The sequence below is a fragment of the Elgaria multicarinata genome, chromosome 21 (genome assembly GCF_023053635.1).
Source record: "Elgaria multicarinata webbii isolate HBS135686 ecotype San Diego chromosome 21, rElgMul1.1.pri, whole genome shotgun sequence".
In the NCBI taxonomy this organism is placed as follows: Eukaryota; Metazoa; Chordata; class Lepidosauria; order Squamata; family Anguidae; genus Elgaria; species Elgaria multicarinata.
Window position 1 is genome coordinate 4,865,994 of NC_086191.1, and position 23,033 is coordinate 4,889,026.

General features: G+C 48.8%; 3 protein-coding genes across 4 annotated transcripts in view; 1 reads left to right on the top strand and 2 right to left on the bottom strand.

Annotated features, from left to right (window-relative positions):
* The window catches only part of PSMD4 (proteasome 26S subunit ubiquitin receptor, non-ATPase 4), a 331,723-nt gene that overhangs the window by 238,594 nt on the left and 70,096 nt on the right, over window positions 1-23,033 (bottom strand). The window lies entirely within an intron of this gene.
* Window positions 1-23,033, bottom strand: part of BNIPL (BCL2 interacting protein like) — a 276,141-nt gene that overhangs the window by 10,880 nt on the left and 242,228 nt on the right. The gene's annotated exons all lie outside the window — the stretch shown is intronic.
* The window catches only part of SEMA6C (semaphorin 6C), a 117,037-nt gene continuing 105,154 nt past the window's right edge, over window positions 11,151-23,033 (top strand). For both annotated transcript variants that reach the window (XM_063145715.1, XM_063145716.1), the window contains exon 1: window positions 11,151-11,393. The gene's annotated coding sequence lies outside the window, so the exon portion shown is untranslated. The remainder of the gene's footprint in view (window positions 11,394-23,033) is intronic.

Consider the following 23,033-nt stretch of genomic DNA (forward strand, 5'->3'; position numbering starts at 1 on the left):
GCCGAAGTTCGTTCTTCTGACTCAAGTCTGAGTCAATGTCTCATCCGAAAGGTGCGAACTGGATAACCTGTTTTCTGTCGTTGGAGGCTCAAGCAGCCGCCACGGCTCGGAGTGCCTTTTACCATCTTCGGTTGGTTCGCCAACTACGGCCTCTCCTGGACAGGGATCGCTTGACCACGGTGGTACAGGCATTGGTAACCTCAAGGCTGGATTACTGCAACACGCTCTATGTGGGGCTGCCCTTGAAGCTGCTCCGGAAGCTGGAACTAGTGCAGAATGCTGCAGCTCGGCTGTTGTCTGGAGCGGCCCCTTTCCAGCATGGAACTCCTCTGCTGAGGGAACTGCACTGGCTGCCTATTCACTACCAGGCCAGGTTTAAGGTTCTGGTACTAGTGTACAAAGCCCTAAACAACTTGGGACCAGGATACCTGAGAGAGCACCTTCTCCCTTACCAACCTGCCCGGTCACTGAGGTCATCCGAGGGCCTGCTCCTGGTGGTTCCACCTAGATCCATCCTCCGATTGGAGTCCACCAGGGGAAGAGCCTTCAGCGTGGTGGCCCCCCTCCTGTGGAACTCGCTGCCTCTGGAGGTCAGACAGACGCCAACCTTGTACTCTTTTCGGCGCCTCCTGAAAACATCTTTATTCCAAGAAGCCTTTCTTTAACATGCAGCCTTGGATTTCTGATTTTTGCTTCTTTTTAAATTTTGTTTTAACTGTTTTATTCTGTTTTTATTTTCATTTTACCTTGTACACCGCTCCGAAATTTTTCAATGGGGAGCGGTATATAAATATTCTAAATAAATAAATAAATAAATAAACCGAACTGAACTGAATTTCTCATGCTTCCCTATCCTCTGGCCTGTTCTGCCACCCACCCCCACCCCACCCAGTGCTCAAGCTGAGAATTTGTGTTAGTCCTGAAACTTTTGTGTCAATGAGTTCCAAAGGGATCAAACCTCCTCCCCTCCAGGGCCAATCCCAGAAGGATTCTCTTCTCCTTCCAAGCAGAAAAATGAAAATAAATAAATAAAAATATGACGTCGCCTGAACGGCTTTACGGGCACCAAATTTGTATTCCTGGCGCGGCATGGATCCATACCTCCTTGTCAGGAGGAGATAGATAGATGGAGAGCGAGGGAGCGAGATAATGGAGGAAGGCTGTTTGAAGGGATGGAACTTAGGAGTGGGGAAGGATGCTTGTAATGAATAGATGAGGGGATAAAAAGTACGAATGGAAAGTGAAATGGGAGGGAGCAAGAGACGTTTTATAAGGGGGGGGGATGATGAACGGGCAGGGGCCGGTGGTGGAGCGGATGTGGCGTTAATTGATGTGTTTTGGCTGGGGTATTGATTGGAGTCTAATTAGCAAACGGTTGCTTACCCGGCCTTTTAATAGGGCAGGCTGCCTCTCGTCCTGGCAGGGAGCCATCTTACTGGATCAGGTAGGGCTCTACCACTTTGTGGGTTGGGTTGGGGCGGGGCTTCACTCCCCTTTTCCAGAAACTTCTATTCATGGGAGTTTCCTGTGTATGAGTCTTCTATGATCCTCAAGTTCAGAATCCTCGAGTATAATCGCCTTACTATCGAATCAGGCACGCATGTTGGGGATGTGTGCTTCAGTCTGCACAGTTTTTTATTCCTGCTGCTGTTATTCGGGCTTGTCAAATATTTCGGACTCGTGTCGGGAAGGAAGGCAGATTGACAGGAGGCGACGGAAGGAGGGTGCAAGAGTGGAGGTGTTTCTTTTCCTGCCTTTTCACGAGGACTAGGAACTTAGTGGCTAAATGCCCATGCTAGTTGCGGTGTCGGGAGACTTTTCCAAATGTGGCTGTACTCCTTGGGGCTCCGGCCTTGTGTTTGACATGACGGACCCCTGTGCATTGCAGAGGATTCTGGGAAGTTCACTAAGAGGGCACATTGTTTTAACTGTTTTAATTGTTTTACTGCTTTAAAATTATATATTATTTTAACTTGGTTCATGGTTTAATTTGTTTTTAGCTGTGTATATTTACTGTTTTATACTGTATGCTTTTATCTGAGATCTTAATGATATAGGGCGGGATATAAATGTTTTAAATAAATAAATTCATGAGCAAAAAAAATGGTCGCCACCCGGAAGAAGAAAGAGTTCATTTTGAGACAGAGAGGCTTTTCTCACTTTGAACTGCCATCCTGCCCTCAATATTTCACCAATCTTCTTGAAACGCGCAGGTTATGTAAAACCAGCATTTCTTTCTGGCAGGTCTCCGTTTCAGAAAGATTGGTGAAACGTTTTCCATTTTATGAATGTCAGAATGACCCACCCCCAATTACGGCCTTATAACATTTTGGAATGCAAAATCTACACTTCATCCTTAACGCACTGCACACTACTGTGTGCAGTGTAATAAGGTCCCGCAACCCATTTTCTATGTCCAATATGCCCGAGGAGGATGCATTTGCAAACCATAAAAATGTCGATCATTTTAGGGTTTCAAGCTGGCCCTAACCTGGGCTGGGAGGTGTGTCAACTGGTTCTGGATGGGGCTCCACTCCCCCTGAAAGACTGTGTTTGCAGCTTGGGGATGCTCCTGGACCCGTCGCTCCAAATGACAGCTCAGATAGATGTGACCGCCAGAAGTGCCTACTATGAGCTTCAACTGTTATGCCAGCTACGCCCCTTCCTAGAGTCAGAAGACCTAAGGACGGTCGTGCACGTGCTGGTAACTTCGAGGCTCGACTTCGGCAATGCACTCTACATCGGGCTACCTTTGTGCCTAGTCCGGAAACATCAACTAGTGCAAAATATGGCAGCCAGGTTGGTCACTGGTACATCTAGGAGTGGCCATGTTATACCAACTTTAAAATCACTTAGAATCATAGAATAGCAGAGTTGGAAGGGGCCTACAAGGCCATCGAGTCCAACCCCCTGCTCAATGCAGGAATCCACCCTAAAGCATCCCCGACAGATGCTTGTCCAGCTGCCTCTTGAAGGCCTCTAGTGTGGGAGAGCCCACAACCTCCCTAGGTAACTGGTTCCATTGTCGCACTGCTCTAACAGTCAGGAAGTTTTTCCTGATGTCCAGCTGGAATCTGGCTTCCTTTAACTTGAGTCCATTATTCCGTGTCCTGCACTCTGGGAGGATCGAGAAGAGATCCTGGCCCTCCTCTGTGTGACAACCTTTCAAGTATTTGAAGAGTGCTCTCATGTCTCCCCTCAATCTTCTCTTCTCCAGGCTAAACATGCCCAGTTCCTTCAGTCTCTCTTCATAGGGCTTTGTTTCCAGACCCCTGATCATCCTGGTTGACCTCCTCTGAACACTCTGAACATACTTCACTGGCTGCCAATTAGTTCCCGGGCAAAGTACAAAGTGTTGGTTATCACCTTTAAAGCCCTACATGGTTTGCGTCCAGGCTACCTGCGGGATCACCTTCTCCCATACAATCCGCCCCACACACTCAGGTCCTCTGGGAAGGGTTTACTCCAGTCTGCCAGAACTAGGCTGACAAACGTTACCCAGAGGACCTTCTCTTCTCTTCCCCCAGACTGTGGAATGGCCTGCCGGAGGAGATTCGTCAGCTTAATGCTCTCTGTGAGTTTAAGACAGCTGTAAATTTATTTATTTTATATACCGCCCCATAGCTGAAGGCTCTCTGGGCGGTTTACAAAAGTTAAAAACAGTGAACATTAAAAAAAAGTATACAAAATTTAAAACCATCCAAAATATAAAAACAACAGTATAAAACAACAGTGTCCATTTAAACACTAGTCTCTTTAAAGTCTCGTCTCTTCCGGCAGGCCTACCCAGATGAATTTTAAACCTAAGACTTTTAAGATGTTGCGATTGTTATTTTAATACTGTATTGGTTTTATATGCTCTTTTAACTAATTTTATGTATTATGTTTTATTTAGTGTTGTTCCCCGCCCTGATCCAGAGGGAGAGGCGGGTAATAAATAAATAAATAAATAAATTATGATGATGATGATGATGACGATGATAATTTTGCACCCAGCAGCTCCCTTCCTGAGCAAGCAATCTTCATCCTCTTGGGCCACGATACCTTCCTCTTCTGTTCACCGGGCCGCCCTCTTCCACCTCCCTGTTTCATGGCCTTCCTATGGTTTCCCAATCTGACAGCATCTTGGTGTCGAAACCTCAGGCAAGGGAGGCAAAACACCAGGGTGGGTAGGGCTGTGTGGGCGCACGCCCCGACGTTTTTCTAGCCAGCCCAGACTTGTTGCTGCCGTCTTTCGGCCAGCGACAATTTCCTCCTCCTGTTCCACGACTCGCAATCTGGGGTGTGTTTCCTTTTGCGTGTGTTTAGGTTTTGCTTTTGCATATATATTTTTTGCACCAACACCCAAAGTGGACAGAGAAGCTGAAGAGAAAAAACAACAACCTCTACATCTTACAGAGACCACATAACACCGGTCTTAAAGGAACTGCACTGGCTGCCTATACGCTTCCGGTCGGAATTCAAGGTGTCGGTAATGACGTTTAAAGCCCTAAACGGCTTGGGAGCTCGATACTTGAGAGAGCGCCTCTCCTTATATATGCCTGCCCGAGACCTCAGATCTGTAGGAGGAGCCCTTCTCCGCATCCCACCAATGCAACATATAAGTTATGATGGGACAAGGGAGAGGGCCTTCTCTGCGGTGGCCCCCCGACTGTGGAATGCCCTCCCCTTGGAGGTCTGACGGGCGCCAACATTGATTTCATTTCGATGCCAAGTGAAAACATGGCTTTTTAACAAAGCCTTGAATGGTTAAATTCACTAAGATGGCACATCGTTTAAACTGCTTTTAAATTATATATTGTTTTAACTTCATTCATGGTTTAATTTGTTTTTAACTGTGCATATTCATTGTTTTATACTGTATGCTTTTATCTGTATGCCGCCCTGAGATCTTAATGATATAGGGCGGGATGCAAATGTTTTAAATAAATAAATAAATAAATAAATAAATAAATAAATAAATAAATAAATAGAAAGGCATCCAAAGGTTTGCCACTTCAGATCTCATTTTGAGCTTTTCGAATGGGGGGAAACCTACATAAAACAAGCGTAAAAATCCCTGCTACACTGTAAACTATATGAAACACCTAGGGAAAAATATGTAGAGAAGCTCTTAAGGATGCTTCCTACCCTCAGTGATATGGACAAGGTCAGGGCCGGTGCTACCATAGAGGCCACTCAGGCGGCCGCCTAGAGCGCCAATGTAAGGGGGGCACTGAACGCCGCACCCGGAAGCCACTCTCCCACAGCGGCTCTGAGAGGGCAGCTTTCTGGCGTGCTGTTCTGAAGCCCCCTGCCCGCCGAAGCGAAGCTAGAACGCTGGGGTAGGGGGGCGGGTGGATGGCTTCGGAATGGCACGCCCGGAAGTCGCTCTCCCAGAGCAGCTTCCGGCTGGGCGCGCCATTCTGGAGCCGCCCCCCGCCCCGCCCCCCCAGCGTCCTGGCTTTGCTTTGGCTGGGCGGGTGAGATGGCACCCCGTGCCCAGGTACGCTGGGGTGGGTGGGTGAAAGCAGCTCACCTGCCTAGGGCGCAAAATAGTCTGGCACCGGCCCTGGACAAGGTCAAATATCTACTGTCCAGTACGGACAGGTTTGCAATGTTTAACCCAGCCAAATTTGCCGTGAAGGCCGCTCAGCTTAGACAAACTCATGTGGCCTGCCTTGTGATGTAAGGTTTTAGTTGCACGCGCAGGTATGTTTTAACATTTTATAACATTTTATCTATTCTTTTGTATATGACACGCTTTTATACTCTGTGTATCACTTTGGTGTATGTCATTGGCTAAAACCTGTATTTGTTTGCCTTCAATAACTTGACTGATCGACCAAATGATGGGGGGAAAGGGGAGTGGCCAGGATGAAGGGCGTGGCCTGTTTCAGAACCACAGTCTATGCGGAGTAAGAGCCGGCTTCCCCCTACGCCAAGGATGCAGGCCGGGGAAGGTGGTGTCTGATTTTGGCAGGGCTGTGAAGCCATTCTGGGATTCAGCCAGAACTCTAAAGGAAATGTCCAAGCTTCTGACCTTACCTTGGAGAGCACCTTTAGAGTTCTGATTGGCTCTGGCTGAAACCCGGAGCGGATTCACAACCCCACTGACGTCGGAGTCGGTAGCCTCCACTGTGGAATTCCAAGCCTTCCTTATGACTCCACCGCCGGATTTCTCCGATAACCCTAACTGGAAATGCTCAGGGGAGCAGGGGAAGGACTGGATTTTCGCAAGCAGATCTGAAACTAGGGACGTGTGCGGCATTAGTTTCGCTTTGTTAAACGTCGGGACTGGGCCCGTTCGCAGCGCTGAACGACAGAGCGTTTGTCGGAGGGCAAAGCGGGCGACTCCCCAACCTTTTCCAACTGCGATTTGTTAGGAATATGCACACTTTAAAAAGGTGCATCGTGATGGGGGGCACTGTGCATTTTCATGCTTTTAAGATGCATTTGGGTGCGGGCGTTAAAAAACAGATTGGTTTGGGAAATGAGGCAAAGCGAGCTTCAAGGTGAAACTCGAGATGCCAGAAGTTGATTCCTTACACGCACACTATTTTCATAGAATCATAGAATAGCAGAGTTGGAAGGGGCCTACAAGGCCATCGAGTCCAACCCCCTGCTCGATGCAGGAACCCACCCTAAAGCATCCCCGACAGATGGTTGTCCAGCTGCCTCTTGAAGGCCTCTAGTGTGGGAGAGCCCAACACCTCCCTAGGTCACTGTTCCATTGTCGTACTGCTCTAACAGTCAGGAAGGTTTTCCTGATGTCCAGCCGGAATCTGGCTTCCTTTAACTTGAGCCCGCTATTCCGTGTCCTGCACTCTGGGAGGATGGAGAAGAGATCCTGGCCCTCCTCTGTGTGACAACCTTTTAAGTATTTGAAGAGTGCTCTCATGTCTCCCCTCAATCTTCTCTTCTCCAGGCTAAATATGCCCAGTTCTTTCAGTCTCTCTTCATAGGGCTTTGTTTCCAGACCCCTGATCATCCTTCAGCCCATACTAGCAACTGTATCCAAGACCCACACCTGTATCTGTTACGGTTTCTTAAGGGACACCCTGCAAAGACCACCGCTGGTCCGCCCAGGCTGGAGCTCTGCACATTTCTCCTTCCAGCGTTAGAACCTCCCCGGAGATGACAGCTGCCACGCAGGCCTCGCCTTTACACACTTAATTACCAGTGTCACTAATGGATCCTCTTGCTGGAACTAATGAGCTTCAGCAAGGAAGGGAAAATGACGGCAGGCCCGTTCCTTGGGGACTACACTCCATCCTTTTAGCTCACGTAGTCTCTTCCTTCGGGGGATGTCTGCATCCCCACTTCCTCTCAGGCGCTTTGTGAAGCTTTCACATATGCGTTTCCCCATCTTGGGATCACAGGATCATCTTTGGGCACGGGTATTACCTTATTTATTTTAGGGCTGTACACCGCTTCGGATCCGAATCTGAAGCGAGTCGGGGTGATTCGGACATCCCTAAAACAGATCCGAAGTGAATCGGGGGGTTCCGTGCGCAGCCCTAATTTATTTATTACATTTCTATACTGCCCAGCAACGGAAGCACTCTGGACGATTTGCGACAATTGCAAAACCATCCAGTGCAACATAAGAGGCAATGTCAAAGTTTAAAACTCCAGTATAAAATAAATGATGGAAGACAATATTCAACCTCCCAGCCAAACGGAGAGTTAAAATACAGCAGGGACTGCTTTTTAAAGGAAGGAGAGTGTTTTCTCTCATCCCATTCTATCCTGTTCTTCGATTGTCCTCCTGCTCTGGGTTCCAGTCTATTTGATTTCCAGTTGAACCAGGAGAAAGTCAAGAATGTAATTGTGGGATGTAGCATGCACAGTTTGATGTGAGTTTCAGGTCCTCCACGTCCTCCCTTTCTATGTTAGTGGCACATGAATGCACTCCTTTTATGCGCTGTTTTGCCATTGCAATCTTATGCATATCTGCTCCAAAAGACCTCTTGGAGTTCACTCCAAATTAAGTGGATATAGGGTTGTCTCCTTAAGGTGACCGCGCATGTTATGGCATCGATGCTCTGTGCGCTGTGTCTTTTTGTTTTAATGGATGCAGACTTGCACTCCTGCACACTGTTAAAACACCACACTGACAACATCTAGACCCAGCTTGTCCATTGATTGATTTTCTTGATTGATTACATTTTTAAACCACCCAGTCACCGAAGTTCTCTGGGTGGTGTGCAAATTAAAACACAGAATACAAAGCAGTGTTAAAATATTCGGATAAAACCAATCGGATTTAAAAAAAAAAAAACGTGATGAAACCAACAGCAGCACATCATAAGACCAAACGTCGAACCAGCAGGGAGGCTCAGAGGGTGGTGACAAACGAGGTCCTTCTCTGTGGTGGCCCCCAATTAGAACTTCCCACTCAGGCCTTCCTGGTGCCAAGACTGTCATCTTTTCTTCCCTCTACTCCCAGGCATTTAGTGATGATGGGGCATTTATGACAATCATCTGAACAGGTCTAGTGTTTTACGGAAACTGTTATTAGCTGTCTAAATTCTTTTAAATGTTGAACATGTAATTTTTTATGCTGCATTTTATGCCGTATCTGTATATTGTATTTTATTACTTTATGAAGTGTTGTAAACTGCCCAGAGAGCTTTGGCTATTGGGCAGTATGGAAATAATAATAATAATAATAATAATAATAATAACAATAATAATAATAATGTAACAACAGATTCATGTAGGAAATGTAATCAATCCCAAGAAACAATAGACCATCTAACAGGGTGGGGGGATTCTGGCAGAAGGACAGATAGCTGCAAAAATCATTCACCAACAACTGGCCATCAAATTCAACCTCATCAAACAATCTTTGTTGTTTATTCGTTCAGTCATTTCCGACTCTTCGTGACTTCATGGACCAGCCCACGCCAGAGCTTTCTGTTGGCCGTTGCCACCCCTAGCTCCCCCAAGGTCAAGTCTGTCACCTCCAGAATATCATCCATCCATCTTGCCCTTGGTCGGCCCCTCTTCCTTTTGCCTTCCACTTTCCTTAGCATCAGCATCAGAATAATAATAATATTCTGCTTCTTCTGATGCTGCCTGCCACGTGAGTCCTTAACTGTTTTTAATTAAACATTTTAAAACATGCACACACCACCCAATTAATTAGGAATGTCTTTTTAGATGACTTTAAATGTGTGTGGTTTTATCTGTTAATTGAGCCTTCCGCAACCTTGTGCCCTCCAGATGTTTTGGGCTGCAACTTAGACTGCAACTCCCATGATTCCTGGCTGGCATCCCAGCCGGGAATTTTGGGAGTTGGAGTCTAACACATCTGGCTGAGGAAGGCTGGAGTCTTATTAGCAAGTGCTTGCCTACCCGGCCTTTGAACAGGATAGATTGTCTCTCGTCCTGCCAGGGAGCCATCTTACTGGGTCAGGGAGGGGCTATACCACTTTGTAATTTTGGAGCTCCTCTTTTCCGGTAAGTGCTATTCATAGGGTTTTTCTGTGTCAAAAGACCTGTGTGTCTTTCGAGGAACCCCTGTGCGTTGCAGAGGATTCTGGGACAAGGTCCTACGACACGCATTCTGCGTTAAAAGATCACAAAATAGAAGCAGAGTCCGGGCAGTGTGGGAAAATTGTCTTCTCCCTGACCCACTTGTAAGCTGAATAGCTGTTCGGCACAGCCTTCCTCCCAATCTTCCTGTGCTGGACTGCAATTCTCATTACGCCGGACCAGATTCCCTCGCTGGCGAGGATGATGGGATGTGTAGTCCAACCCCATGGAAGGGCAGTCGTTTGCAATGGGGAGAAAGCACCTCTTACCATATGCCCCCCCCCATTGCATGCAAAAGGCTCCAGATTTGATCCCGGCCTCCCCGTGCTCATATTTAAACGGACGCTTTGTTCGGAACAATGAGGACTAGAAACTTGGTCCCAGGTTTGATCCTTAACAGCGCTAGGTAGGGCTGGAAAAAACGTTGCGTGAGAGCAGCTGCAGCACTGCACTAGCTGGAAGATGCATTTGACTTGGCGTGAGGCCACTTACTGTGTTCTATGACAAGCAGCAGACCTCTCCACTTGAGCTACAGGTAGAAGTCTAACTGGTAAAGCAGACAGTGCCAGTTTTTTTTGGGGGGGTTGCCTTAGGGTGTAGGGAGATACCTCCGGTGACCTCCCTGGATGGACACGGTCCAGTCACCCTCTGGCTCTCTTTCTCCGTCCCCCACGGTACGCCCATCACAGGTTAGCTGCAGCAATCCCAAGGGATGGAGTTGGATCCCCTACTCAAACTTCTCCAAGGCCCCTACTCAAGGCTGAAGACTGTATCTAGGCCACCCTTCCCTAACCTGGGGATTATGGGACTTGCAATCCAACACATCTGGCAGGCTGATCTAGGGCATAGCCCCATCCACACAGGGAGGGGATACCTTCTTTAACCCCCCCCTCCTCCGGCCAACCTTCTAAGACCGTTGTAGGTTGGTTTGCATTTTGAGAACATTGAGCTTTCAAGAGGCAGCTGGACAGCCACCTGTCAGGGATGCTTGAAGGTGGATCCCTGCATTGAGCAGGGGGTTGGACTAGATGGCCTCATGGGACCCTTCCAACTCTGCGATTCTTTGACCATCAAATAGTTAAACACTCTGCCTGGGTCTAGTGACAGTCCCGCAGCAGCAACACACAAACTCCTTCCAATCCGAGTTTCCTTTGCTGGTGTTTTCATTCTCTCACCCACACCCCACACCCCCTTTTCCTGCGTCCCGGGATCCAGGGAAAACTGAAGGTCAACCCCCCCCCCCAATACACACACACAGAGGACTCCTCCCTGTGGAATCGTTTGCTTTTACGCAGGCCCTGTGTTTCTGGAGAGGGGCGAGGGGCGACGATTTCTCCTGCTACTGGGCTTGCCACTCCGGGGGTGGGGGGATGTGGACCCGATCCTGGTTTTCAGAGGAGGGGTGGGGGGAGGCGGGCGAAGGCGGGGCCTTGCTAGCTGAATTCGGAGAGGGAGGCGGAGTCGCGCGCAAAAGCGCCCGGCGCAGATTGGAGCGAATTACTGCAAGGGGCGGGCCGGCCTGGGCTGGGCGTTGAGTTACGAACCTTTGGCTGGCGAGTGGCTTTGTTTGTAAGCTTTCTGGGTTTCTCTCCACCTCCTTTTTTTCTTTCTTTCTCCCCCCCCCCCCACCCCCTCTCCTGCTCTCCAGCTTGGCCATCAGAACTGAGCGAAAGGGATTTAATTCTTAAATCCGACCAAGGAGCGAGAACCTTGCTCCAGTTTTTTTGGGGGGGTGGTTTATTTTTTATTATTTTTATTATTATTATTATTGGCTTCTTCTCTCTTTCCCTCCCCTCTTCGTTTTCTCTGCTGCCTCGGACATTTCAGCCGTCTCTCCTCTGCAGAGGCGAAAAGAGCCCCTTGGATCTAAGGTAAGCCCGGAGCTCTTTTTAATTTGATGAGGTGGTGGGATTTTTTGTTTTGTTCTTATTTTACGATTTGCTCTTTTCGCTGTCGCGGCTTGCTGGCGGGTTTGGCCGTCTAGTTCTATTCTTCCCAACTCAAAGCCTTGATTAATTTCATCCCTCTCCCCCCCTCAAAAAAAAACAGACTCACCCCCCCCCCTTTTTAAACACACACACGCACACACCAAATCCCCTTTCCAAACCTCGCGTCTGTTTTAACCTGCCCTCTTCCAGGCGATCTTTAATCACCCTGGTCACTTTCAACTTTCAATCACGACAAGCTGGTCGATTTCATCTCTCGCTTCCCCACCCTCCCCGCTCGCTTCCCCACCACACACACACACACACACACCTCTCTTTCGCTTCCCCTCGCTCTCCAGCGTTTGATATTTCCTTCCCCCTATGAAGGAAAGGAAAAACAGTCCTGGTCAATTTCACTCGGTGGGCAAAGCGGGGAGGTGAAATTGACCAGAGTTTGAGGAATTGGATCACCTGGTAAATTCCAGAAGTTTAAAGAGAAATCTTGGTAGTTGTCGCTGTGTTTGTTTCGCCCCCCCCTCTCTCGCTCCCCCCTTTTCCCCTCTTGTTGCTGCATTTTGGTCTCGGATTCGTTGTGTGCGCGTTTTGTTGTTTTTTGGCTTCAAACTTCTCGCGTAAGGAGAGAGAGAATTGAGCTGCTTCCAAAAGATACATGCAATCTTTTGAGTTCCACTGAAAATGCCAGCGGCGTTGGGGAACGAGAATCGATTCTTATCGGTCTGGCTTAAAAATGAAATAAAATTGGACGCTTCCTCTTTGCCCAAATGGGCTCGTTTTTTTCTACAAAGGGAGAAGCGGGCTGCACAGCAGAAAACACACACAGAGAAAGTGTGTCTCTGTGTGTGTGTGTGTGTGTGTGTGTTTGTGGAAGGGGGTTTATTGGCAGCTCACTGGGAGTCTGTGTGTGTGTGTGTGTGTAGGGGGTGCAATTGGTTGTGGCAGTTCGACTTCCATCCTGTGGCTAAAAGGGAAAAAGGAAAAGGAAAAAAAGCTCTTGTTTTGAAACAATTAAGTGCAGCCAAAACTCACACAGCTGGAGCATTGTAACTGAACTTTGCTTGGGTTGAAAGCGGGAGGGAGAGAGAGAAAGGAGGTCTGTTGCATTGATTTTGGACAAAATACTCTCAGCTGACTTCTTAAACGGCCAGGATCAAAACACTGATGGGGTAGGGGAGAGCAAGATTATTTATTTATATATTGCATTTATATCCCACCTTTTTTTTCCTCCAAAGAACCCAACATAATCCTCCCACTCTCCATTTTTATCCTCACAGCAACAACCCTGTGAGGTAGGTTGGGCTGAGAGTCTGCGACCTTTCCTTCTAATGTTATTTCCACCCCCTCCATATTTGTTTAATGATTTTATTTATATTTATTACCCCCCTTCCCCCCTCCCCATCTTGCAAAGAAGCCAAGGCGGCTTACAGAGTCTTCTTCCTCCTACTACTCTCAGTTTTGTCCTCACGACAACCCTGTGAGGTAGGTGAAGCTGAGAAACGGTGACTGGCCCGAAGTCACCCAGTGGGTTTCATGGCTCTCTGTGGTTCTTTGGACTAGGACCTGGACCTCCTGAGACCCAGTGCAGAGCTCAGGCTGCTACATCATGCTGGCTGGCTGTATGCTCGTAGTTGCATAAAGGGGGTCGGTACCATTCGAACCCAAGCTGGGTCAGGCTCTGGAACGGCGTGCGGCTCTGGGCCGTTCTGGATTTAGAAGAGTTTGCCCTTTAAGAAGAGCTAGAGGGAGACATGGTGGAGAAATTGTCTGTCCTCTTCGCTCTGGAGATAGGTTGGGAAGCAATAGGGAGGGTAGATTGAGGGAGACCGCTAGGAGGGAGTGTGGCATAGTGGGCGAGAAGCCGAGACTGCAGTCCTATTCCCACAAACTTACCTGGGGGGGGGGCGAGGGAGCCTCATTGAACTCAAGGGGTCTGAGTCCACCTGCCTGGGCTTGTGAGCATGGAGATGGGGGAGAACCTAGTTCGAATCCTGCTGTTGCCACAAAAGCAGTCCTGAGTGGGCCGTGGTTAGCCCTGTCAATCGCTGGGTGTCCGTGTGATGTCGGCCTACCTCGTGGGCCTGTTGTAAAGGATGGATGCATTCATTTGCATGAAATGCGTCAAGTTATTCAGAAGATTATAGTATTATCGTTATTCGGCTTCCCAGAAATTTTCCTCCGGTGGAATAATATTTTTTTTAAAAACGAACAACAGCAGGGGATTTTTTAACAGGGCTTCCTTTGAGACCCTGAGCCTGTTTGGGACAGAGTGTGCAGCGAGGAGAAGCTTTGCCCAAGGCAGTGCTCCTGAGCATGAGCAGAGTGCCTTTTGTGAATCTTGTTCCGTTTACTTCTTTCCCTGTATATGTTTGGGATATTTATTTATTTATTACATTTCTATACCGCCCAATAGCCGGAGCTCTCTGGGCGATTCACAAAATGAGTGTTTTGTGTGGGAGGGGATTTGAACTCTGGCACTACTAACCTTAGAGAATCTAAGTGTGGGGAAGGAGGCAGAAGGGGGTGGTCCCTGAGTACTTTTAATACAAATGGACCCCAACCCCCCAAAAAAAAACCTAGGCCAGCAGCATGAATTCTAAGAGGAATCTAGTTCACCTGCTCCCCCTTCTACAGTCTGTCACCAGGGCTTTTCCAAAAGCCTCCTTCTCTCAGCTTCTTCCATCCCCCCAAAATTTGGCTTACGGAGATAACAATGCTGGCCCGCTTTGCAGGGTTGTTGTGTAAAGCCGAGCTGTGACTTGTATACGTGCCATGTTTTTGTAGCAGTCTTAAAGGACCGTAATAAACACCCCCAGAGGCCTTTTCCAATGATAAGCAAAACCCTTAAAAAATAAAATAAAAATCCTTCCTTATCAGTGCGTTCTGCTTTTGCGCACAGCTACATTTTGGCCTTGCAACGACCACCCTGCAGAGCGGAGTCGTTCTATGCTGAAAGGCTGCCCTCTATAGGTGGGTTGGATTCCTCTCTTCTAGACCTCACCCGCTCTGAACTGGTATACTCCCCGTGTGGGGGGGCATTTTGAATCGGGGGTGACGTCTTCTCCTATCTCCCCAGTGGGAGCCGAGCGGGAGTGGACAAAGACTCCTGTGCAACTGGGAAGCTTGCATACTTTTCCATCCGCAAAGTTGTTCTCCAACGAAAAAAATAATCAATTTTATTGCACGCCCGTCAAATGAACCAGATTCACTGTGGTGTTGTGGGCGCGTCTGTTGGGGCGTGGTAACTCCTGGGTGGAGCCCGTGTCAGAGAGAGGGAGACTTTTATCCCAAACTATCCGTCAACAGTGAAGTGGGTGTCATAAAAACTGTCTGGCAAGATCAGACAGGCAGAAATTCCCTAGGTGAAGCACTCCCCCTCTTCCTGGTAAATCAGCACCCGTTGAATTTCTGCCTGTTGCAGGATGGTTTCAGACGTCCAACCCCTGCTAGGAGAAAGAGAGGGGGCAGAAAGGTGGTGAGGAGGAACAGAAAGGCACAAATTTTAATCCCCCCCCCCCGCCACATTTTGTGAAAATACAGCCCTCTTTCCGGCAAGTGGCATACATGGAAAAACTGACATGGCTATCTATCTGTCTGGAAAGGTTTTTTCTTCTTCTTTCCTATTTGTCGTTTTCTCTCCATCATACACACAGAGAAAAACACACAACTGTAGCTCCCCCTATCCCAACACGCACACACACACACAACTATAGGGTTTAAAGTTTTAAAAGGTTACTTAAGGAAGCTTTTCTTGAATCTAACTCTGTAGAAACTGGGATTGGACGAGAGTGGAATTTAATCGCCTTGCTTTCTGCAAGTGGTGTTTGTGAGGCGGGGGGGGGGGAGGGAGCTTCCTCCCCACTCCTTTAATCTGAACAGTCCAGCGCCCTGGATCTGTCATGTGCCGTGAAGTCGCTTTTGGGCTTTCGCCGCTGGCAGTGTGCGATCTGTTTCTGCAATTTCATTTTTTTGGGGGGGAATTGGCATCGTGTGGTGCATTTCTTTCTTCCTTGCTTGCAAAAGGAGGCCTCAAATCTCTCTCGAGATTTGATAAACAGCCCCCCCCCCCCCCGGAGAGATGGAGCAAATTCAAGGCCCCGTGGACCGGTTCGAAATCAGACCTCCTTTCTAGATCTTTTCTTTTCTCTTCCCTTTGCCCTAATTTATAGTGCACGAGGGGACCCTCTGTTTTTCTCCGTTGGTATGTGAAATGCACTCTGCACTTGCTCAGGGACACGGCGGTCTATTCCCCTCCCCACAGACGCGTGCACGTCCCATGGCCAAGCGATGGCGTGGAAGACGGAGGCGATGTGTGCGTCCGCCACGGTGCAGACAAAACTCTTCGCTTGAGGTTCATGCCAGCGGTGTCCTCTCAGGCTCTTGCTGTATTCCTGTGGTATTGAATGGACACGGGTCGATACGGTGGGGTGTACGGTGAGCGGAATAATTTCTGCAACAGTTGGGGCTGCATGTCTGAAGCCGTGTGAATGAACGTCTGGTTGTTAACATTTGAGAAGCAGAGGTAAGACCGATTTTGGGGAAGCGAAGGAAAAGCTGACATGGGCGACCTCCACTGTCTGTTGTCTTCTGTCCGGGTTAAGATTGGATGCTCTTTGGGGCAGAGCATCTGTCTTCCTCTGCTTTTGTGTTTCTGTAAAGTGCCGTGTGCATCCATGTCCCTGGGTTAATGGGGGGGGGGGGTCTTTGTAAGATGGGGCCGTAAAATGCCTGAGCTTTTGGAAGATATCTTTTGAATGTTACTGTCTTTCAGGGCGTTTTGATGCTTCGATGATAACAGCAGTCCTACCTGTCCTGGGGTGCATTAAGCCAAAGACCAGCCCGCAAACCGTATCCAGTGGGCCGTGCCGGATGGGTTGCTACGCCTCCTGTTTCGGTAGTTCGGTTCCAAGCTGAAAGTCTGTCTGTTGGGGTTATATTTAGGGCTGCAGTGTTTGGTTTGATTGATTGGGAAGATAGATAAGTAAGATGGTTTTGATAGATTGATTGATTGATAAGCTAGATAGGTAAGATGGATTTGATTGCTAGAGCCAGTGTGGCCTAGTGGTTAGAGTGTTGGACTGGGAGACGGGAAATCCAGGTTCGAGTCCCCACTCGGCCATGGAAAACCTCTGGGTGACTTTGGGCCAGTCACAGACTCTCAGCCCAGCCTACCTCACAAAATTGTTGTTGTGAGGATAAAATGGAGAGGATGAAGATTATGTCTGCCGCCTTGGGTTCTTTGGAGGAAAAAAGGCGGGATATAAATGCAATAATAAACAAATAAACCAGACAGGTAACGTGGATTTGATTTCTAGATAAACCAGACAGGTAACACGGATTTGGTTGATTGATAAACCAGACAGGTAACATGAATTTGGTTGATTGATAAACCAGACAGATAAGATGGATTTGGTTGATAGATAAACCAGACAGGTAACATGAATTTGCTTGATAGATAAACCAGAAAGTTAACGTGGATTTCGTTGATTGATAAACCAGACAGGTAACATGAATTTGGTTGATAGATAAATCAGACAGGTAACGTGGATTTGGTTGATTGATAAACCAGACAGGTAACATGAATTTGGTTGATTGATAAACCAGACAGGTAACGTGGATTTGGTTGATTGATAAACCAGACAGGTAAGATGGATTTGGTTGATAGATAAACCAGACAGGTAAGATGGATTTGATTGCTAGATAAACCAGACAGGTAACGTGGATTTGGTTGGTAGTTAAGCTAGAGAGGTAAAGTGGATTTGATTGATAGGTAAGATGGACAAGCACTTCCCCAACCTGGTGCTCTCCAGCTGTCTTGGACTGCAACTCGCATTGTCCCCAGTCAGCATGACCAGCTGGGGATTATGGGAGTTTCAGCCTAACCCCTCCAGCAGTTGGGGTAAACTGGATTAACTGATTCAGAGAGCACTTTTCATCATCTAAATCAGAGTTGGGCTACTAGTGGCCCAACAGCTGTTTCAATGGCCAACTCCCATCACCTCCTCACCGTTGGCCATGCTTGCTAGAACCGACGGGAGTTGTGATCCAAAGCATGTTGGGCGGGGGGAGGGGACATCAGGTTGCTTACTCCTCCTTCCTCATTAACATCAATGCATTCCCATTGGCTGAGTGAGAGTTAGAGACTTCCAATGAGAATGCCTGCCGTTACGGATTTTATGTATGTATTTAACGCATCTAAGGCAGAGTGGATAATTCGTGGCCCTCCAGCTGTTTTGGCCTATAACCCCCCCATATCAGCCCTCCACAATGGCCATGCCCAGCTGTGCGCCCAAACATCTGGCAGGCCACAAACAGCCCACCCCTGATCTAAACCATTGCTCCCCCTGATGTCAGACAGCACTCAAAAAAATTACTTTGACTTTATTTAAAATATTTTTGGGGTGCCTTTCAGGACCGGAGCCCTTCCTAGGGGGGCGTACAATAATAAAACGCAGAATGCAAACTTAAAAGCAATGAAAAGAGCAACAAAACCCAGTTTGGAGCAGATCAGGAGAAGGCCAAAATAAAATAATAATAATGTGTTTTCAGGCCCTTTTTAAAAAGCCTGCAGTGATGGGGCATGGCGGGTCCCCATGGCAACGTATTGCAGGCTTGTGGGGCCGCTGCGGAAAAGGCCCTGTCTCGTGCTCTCGCCCACCTAACTGATCTCACAGGTGAGCACCTGAGAAGAGCCTCTCTTGCTGATTGTGTTTTAAACACAACTTATCAGTAAGTGCCTTATCAATCTTCTGCAAATGTGCCTTTAACGGCGCCCGCATGCATCGTCCCAAAACAAAGTGTTCTCTACCCTGTCCTTTTTGAGGATTTTCCCCTTCTGTAAATCTAATCAATTCATGTCCGTACCGCTAAGCAAATGAAGACTTCTCGAATCGGGTGACAGACCTGGGGATCTTCGCCGTGTCCTACCACAATTAAGCATTTCAGGCCCTTTTTTATTTTGAAGAAGAAGGCAATGCTAACACAGCCTGAGAGCGAGCTGAAAGGTGCGGTTTCCATCAGCCCCGTCATTCAGAACAATGAGGACTAGTATCGCACTTTGTTTTGGGCACGGCTCTCAGGTACGCAGCCCTTCTTCGGCGCAAGGATCTCGGCTTTTGAACATGCCCCACGCGACCAGGGCCACGGCTGGGTTTGAGACTGGGATGATCCCGGCAGCCGGCAAGGCTTGGCGGAAAAACGGGGTTCATTTTATTTTATTTTAAGCTGGCGTACAGAGCAATCGTCTCGACTTGCTCGTTTCAGCCGCGCTGTGCGCAAGTAACAGCTGATTTCTGCTTCGTTAATTGCTAATCAAGCCCAACGAATCTCCCGCCGGGAAGGGAGAAAGGATTGCTGGAAAGGTTTTTTTTATTATTATTGGGGGGGCTACAATTGCTCCCCCCCCCGAATATTTAACCTCTCGTAAACCTTTGAGAGTGAATCCGCTAAGGTTGGTGAAAGAGTCGATTCACATGTCTTCCCCCCCTCAAAAAAAGATGCCTTAGCCCTGCTGGACTACAACCCCCATCATTCCCAGGCTGGCAGTTGGGGATGATAAGACTTGCAGCCCGACATATCCGAAGCACACTTAGTTGAGGAAGGCCTGCCTTCGCCGTTCACCTGCTGCCTCGGTTTCTATTTTAAACCCTCATTATTGTTGCTAATCATATGCTTTTTTAAATATAAAAATAAAAAGCGGAAGAGTGTGTGGGGGGGGGCGTTGAGCAAGCAAAGAGGATCTGCAGCCTCCGCAAAGCAGAAGCCCCAATTAAAGAGGACACCGGCTGTGGGGAGAAGGACAGCACTGGGCCCGAGGCAGAGCTCTGTGATTCGGTGCGAGCCATGGACGGGATTGGCCGCCCCGGCACTGCCATGCTGGGTCGGCAGAAAAAAGCCGGGGACAGGTTTCAGAGGTGGCTGAGAGTGCGGATGTGGCAGGGTCCTCCTTAATGTTGCTGCGGGGGGAGGATTTGTTGTCCAATACGTGTGTGGTTAGGGCCGGCGTCAAGGGTAGGTGTGGTTAGGCATTTGCTAAGGCTCCACACTGCAGCAGGGGGGCCTCACAAGACCCCCCCCCTGGAGTTGCTCTTCCCCTTCCCCATTGCAACCTGCTCGTTCACTTGCCTGTCGCTCCGGCCCGGGCAGTGGTTGTGGGGAGAAGGAGGAGCAGGCCTACTCGCCCCCTGGCTCTCTCCCGTAGTAGTGAGAAGGTGGATTCGCTGAGAGAGGGGGTCTTGCCCATGGGACCTCCAGAAAGTGGCTCCGGTACTGTGGAGGAACCACGCCGTTGTATGTTCCAGAATCCAAGGAGGCTGAGGCAAAGTACTGTGGGTGGGTTGGCTTAATAGGGGTTTGCACTGCTTCGGTCCCGAACCCCGAATCGGAGTTGGATACAGATTGGGCCACCGAAGCAGCCAAAGCGCTTTGGACTGATGGTGAGCTGCTATCCCCCCACCCACCCATGGGGCTTACCTTTCTGGAAATGGCCTTTTCCGGCCACCGTAGTTGGCAACAGAAGATCTACGGCAGGCCAGAGCCGCCATCTTCTGGAGGATGGGCGGCTTGCTGGTGCAACCGAATGGGCCAGGTAAGTTCCATTGGTGGAGGGCAGTAGCTCACCGGGTTCAGGGGGAGAGCAAGAGGGGAGTGGGAGGGGAGGGGCGCCTGGGAAACTGCAACAGCTAACCCAATTCGGATTCGGATCCGAATCTGATGTGGGTTGGGGTGTTTCCGCCGCGTCCCGGCCTGAATCAGAGATGGTTCGGAAGCTGTGAATGGGCCTCCGAGGTGAATTGGGAGCTGCTTAACCTCTACAGAAGGAGTTTTGCAGAGTGAGAAGTTTGTCTCACTGCCCCATCTGTCTTGAGTGCTTCGTGCTCTGGGCCTTGGGCCTTTCTCTTTCTTAGGTCACCTAGCAGAACGTGGACCTCCTTCCTGTCCGCCTTCGTCCACTCCTTTTGAAAGAAAGTGTCTTTGTCTAGTAAGGGTCTTGTGATGGGGTATCGCAAGACCCTTTGCGTCCCATTTCCTTTGCGGGATGCAAAGGAAATGGCGTATCTTGTGTCTCTCGCCCATCAGGTCTGTTGGTCGCTTTCTGAGCTCAAGTGTTTTGGCAGGGGGGAGAGACAAATACTTTCTTTCCCTACACACCACGCCTAGCTGTATCACCTGGCTATTGAATCCCTTTGAGACCGAGAGCCAGATTCCATTTCCGAAAATCTCTCAGGGGCTGCTTTCCACTCGGGGGTGGAGTCCAAGCCACAAATACTGCCATATTTCCTCCTGAAGCCTTTACTAGACAGGGATAACCTGGCTTCAGTTGTCCATGCTCTGGTAACCTCCAAGTTAGATTACTGCAATGCACTCTACATAGGGCTGCCTTTGAAGATGGTTCGGAAGCTGCAGCTCGTGCAAAATGCAGCGGCCAGATTGATTTCGGGAACCAGAAGGTTCGACCATATAACACCTGCTCTGGTCCGCTTGCACTGGCTGCCTGTATGTTTCCGAGCCCAATTCAAGGTGCTGGTTTTGACCTATAAAGCCTTACACAGCTTGGGACCACAATACCTGATGGAACGCCTCTCCCGATGTGAATATACCCGGTCACTACGTTCAACATCTAAGGTCCTCCTCCGGGTGCCTACTCCGAGAGAGGCTCGGAGTGTGGCAACGAGGGACAGGGCCTTTTCGGCGGTGGCCCCCAGACTATGGAACGATCTCCCTAACGAGGCTCGCCTGGCCCCAACGCTGCTATCTTTCCAGCGCCAGGTTAAGACTTTCCTCTTTGCCCGGTCATATGGCGGCACATCTTAATCACCCACATGTTTAGTTTTTTTTAACGGTTTTTAATGCTTTAGGTGTGTATGTTCTGTGTTTTGGAATTTAAAATTTTGTATACTCGTTTTTAGCTTAATTTTAGAATTTCTGTAAACCGCCCAGAGAGCCCTGGCTATGGGGGCGGTATATAAGTGCAATAAATAAATAAATAAATAAATAATACTGCCACTAACAGCCTATGGAGAGGTTTTTCAACTTTCTTAAACAGGGGTTGCAAAAACAATGGTCAGAGGAAAAAAGGTGGAACCGGGGAAAGGTTTTAGTCCCGGGTTTGAAATTCCACATCCCTGCTTTAACCAGAATTGCTGGATTCCGAAGCTGAGCTCCAACCAGGCTTCCATCTGGGCAGTGCAGGAAAGGCACTCTGTCCCTACTCGGAGTAGCCCTAGATTCGGGTTAAGTGCCAGGGCTCCGCAGTCCTTGGGTGCCACCACAAATGGGTCCCCGCTGCTGGAAAACCCCTCCACAAAGATGGCAAACTTTGTAGTCTGACAGCTCGGGAGAGAACCGATTCGGGAAGGGTTCCTTGTAAAAGAAAAAGAAAAAAGCTGTGGCTTCCGGGTACTTCGGGAATTTGGCCTCTCCTTTCTCAGAAATTACACACCGTTTCGCTCTGCCTTCCTGGGGAAGTTGATGAATACCCTTTGCTTGTTTTCGTTGCTGTTTTCTCCCGATTCTTTTCCAACTCTGCTTTTTCCTCTGCGTCTCGCTCTCTTTTCTCGGCACCCCCACATGGACCAACTAGAACACCGTGTAACTTTCAGGAAAGGAGACAATTAAGGGATATTTTGGGGGGTAAAAATGGAAACTCCAGTTCTTTCGAATCCACTGAGAGACCTTTATTTTATTTTGCGTTTCTTTGACCTAGAAGATAAATATCTCTGGCTCTTGTGTTTAGATTTTGGAACGTGCGTCGTTTCCCCTCACCAGTCCCTGAGATGTGTTAGATTCCAACCCCCATCATCCCCAGCACTGGGCGGGGATGCTGGGTTGGAGAAGGCTGTTTTTGGCCCTGAGTGTGCAGGTGTGATTGTGTGGAGGCGGTACGAGCGTAAGGCAGTAGCAAGCCCTACAACCGTAGTCTTCTAGGTCTTCTTTTGCCTCTGATTTTATCCATAAAATACCATCTGTATCTTAATTTGGACATTTTAATCCTGACCTTCCTCTGAAAGGCTTGGGATAGCATTCCTACTTCCCCTCCCCCAGCCCGGTTATCTCCACAACAACCTTACAAGGTAGGGTAGGCCATGATGAACTTTTAAGGTCACCGAGCGAGCTTTGTGGCTGATGTGGAGGGAGGTTGGATTTGAACTCGGATCTCCCTAGTCCTAACCTGATCAATGATACCATCCATGCCTGTCAGGCGATAGTGGTCACTAAATAAACTTAGGCCTCCTCAAGACCCTTAAAAAAACAAACAAATCTGGTGTAATTCCAGCCAGCCTCCCAAAATGGGTTCTGCAAACCCCCAAATCCGGCAATATACTACAGCTGTGCAGTGGGGGACACCCCCCAACTCGTTTCAGAGGCTGATTCAGAGCTTCCGAATTGCCCCCAGCTCATCTGCCTCAGATCCACTCCAACCCGCTTCATATCTGGATCCGAAGCAAGGCGGATGTTGCAGTTTCCCGGGCCCAAAGCTGACTGGGAGTCTGACGGACCCCCCACCCCCTACCCAGAGAGCTGCCGCCCCTCCCACACCAAGCTATGCAAGAGGCCAAGACTTACCTGAGC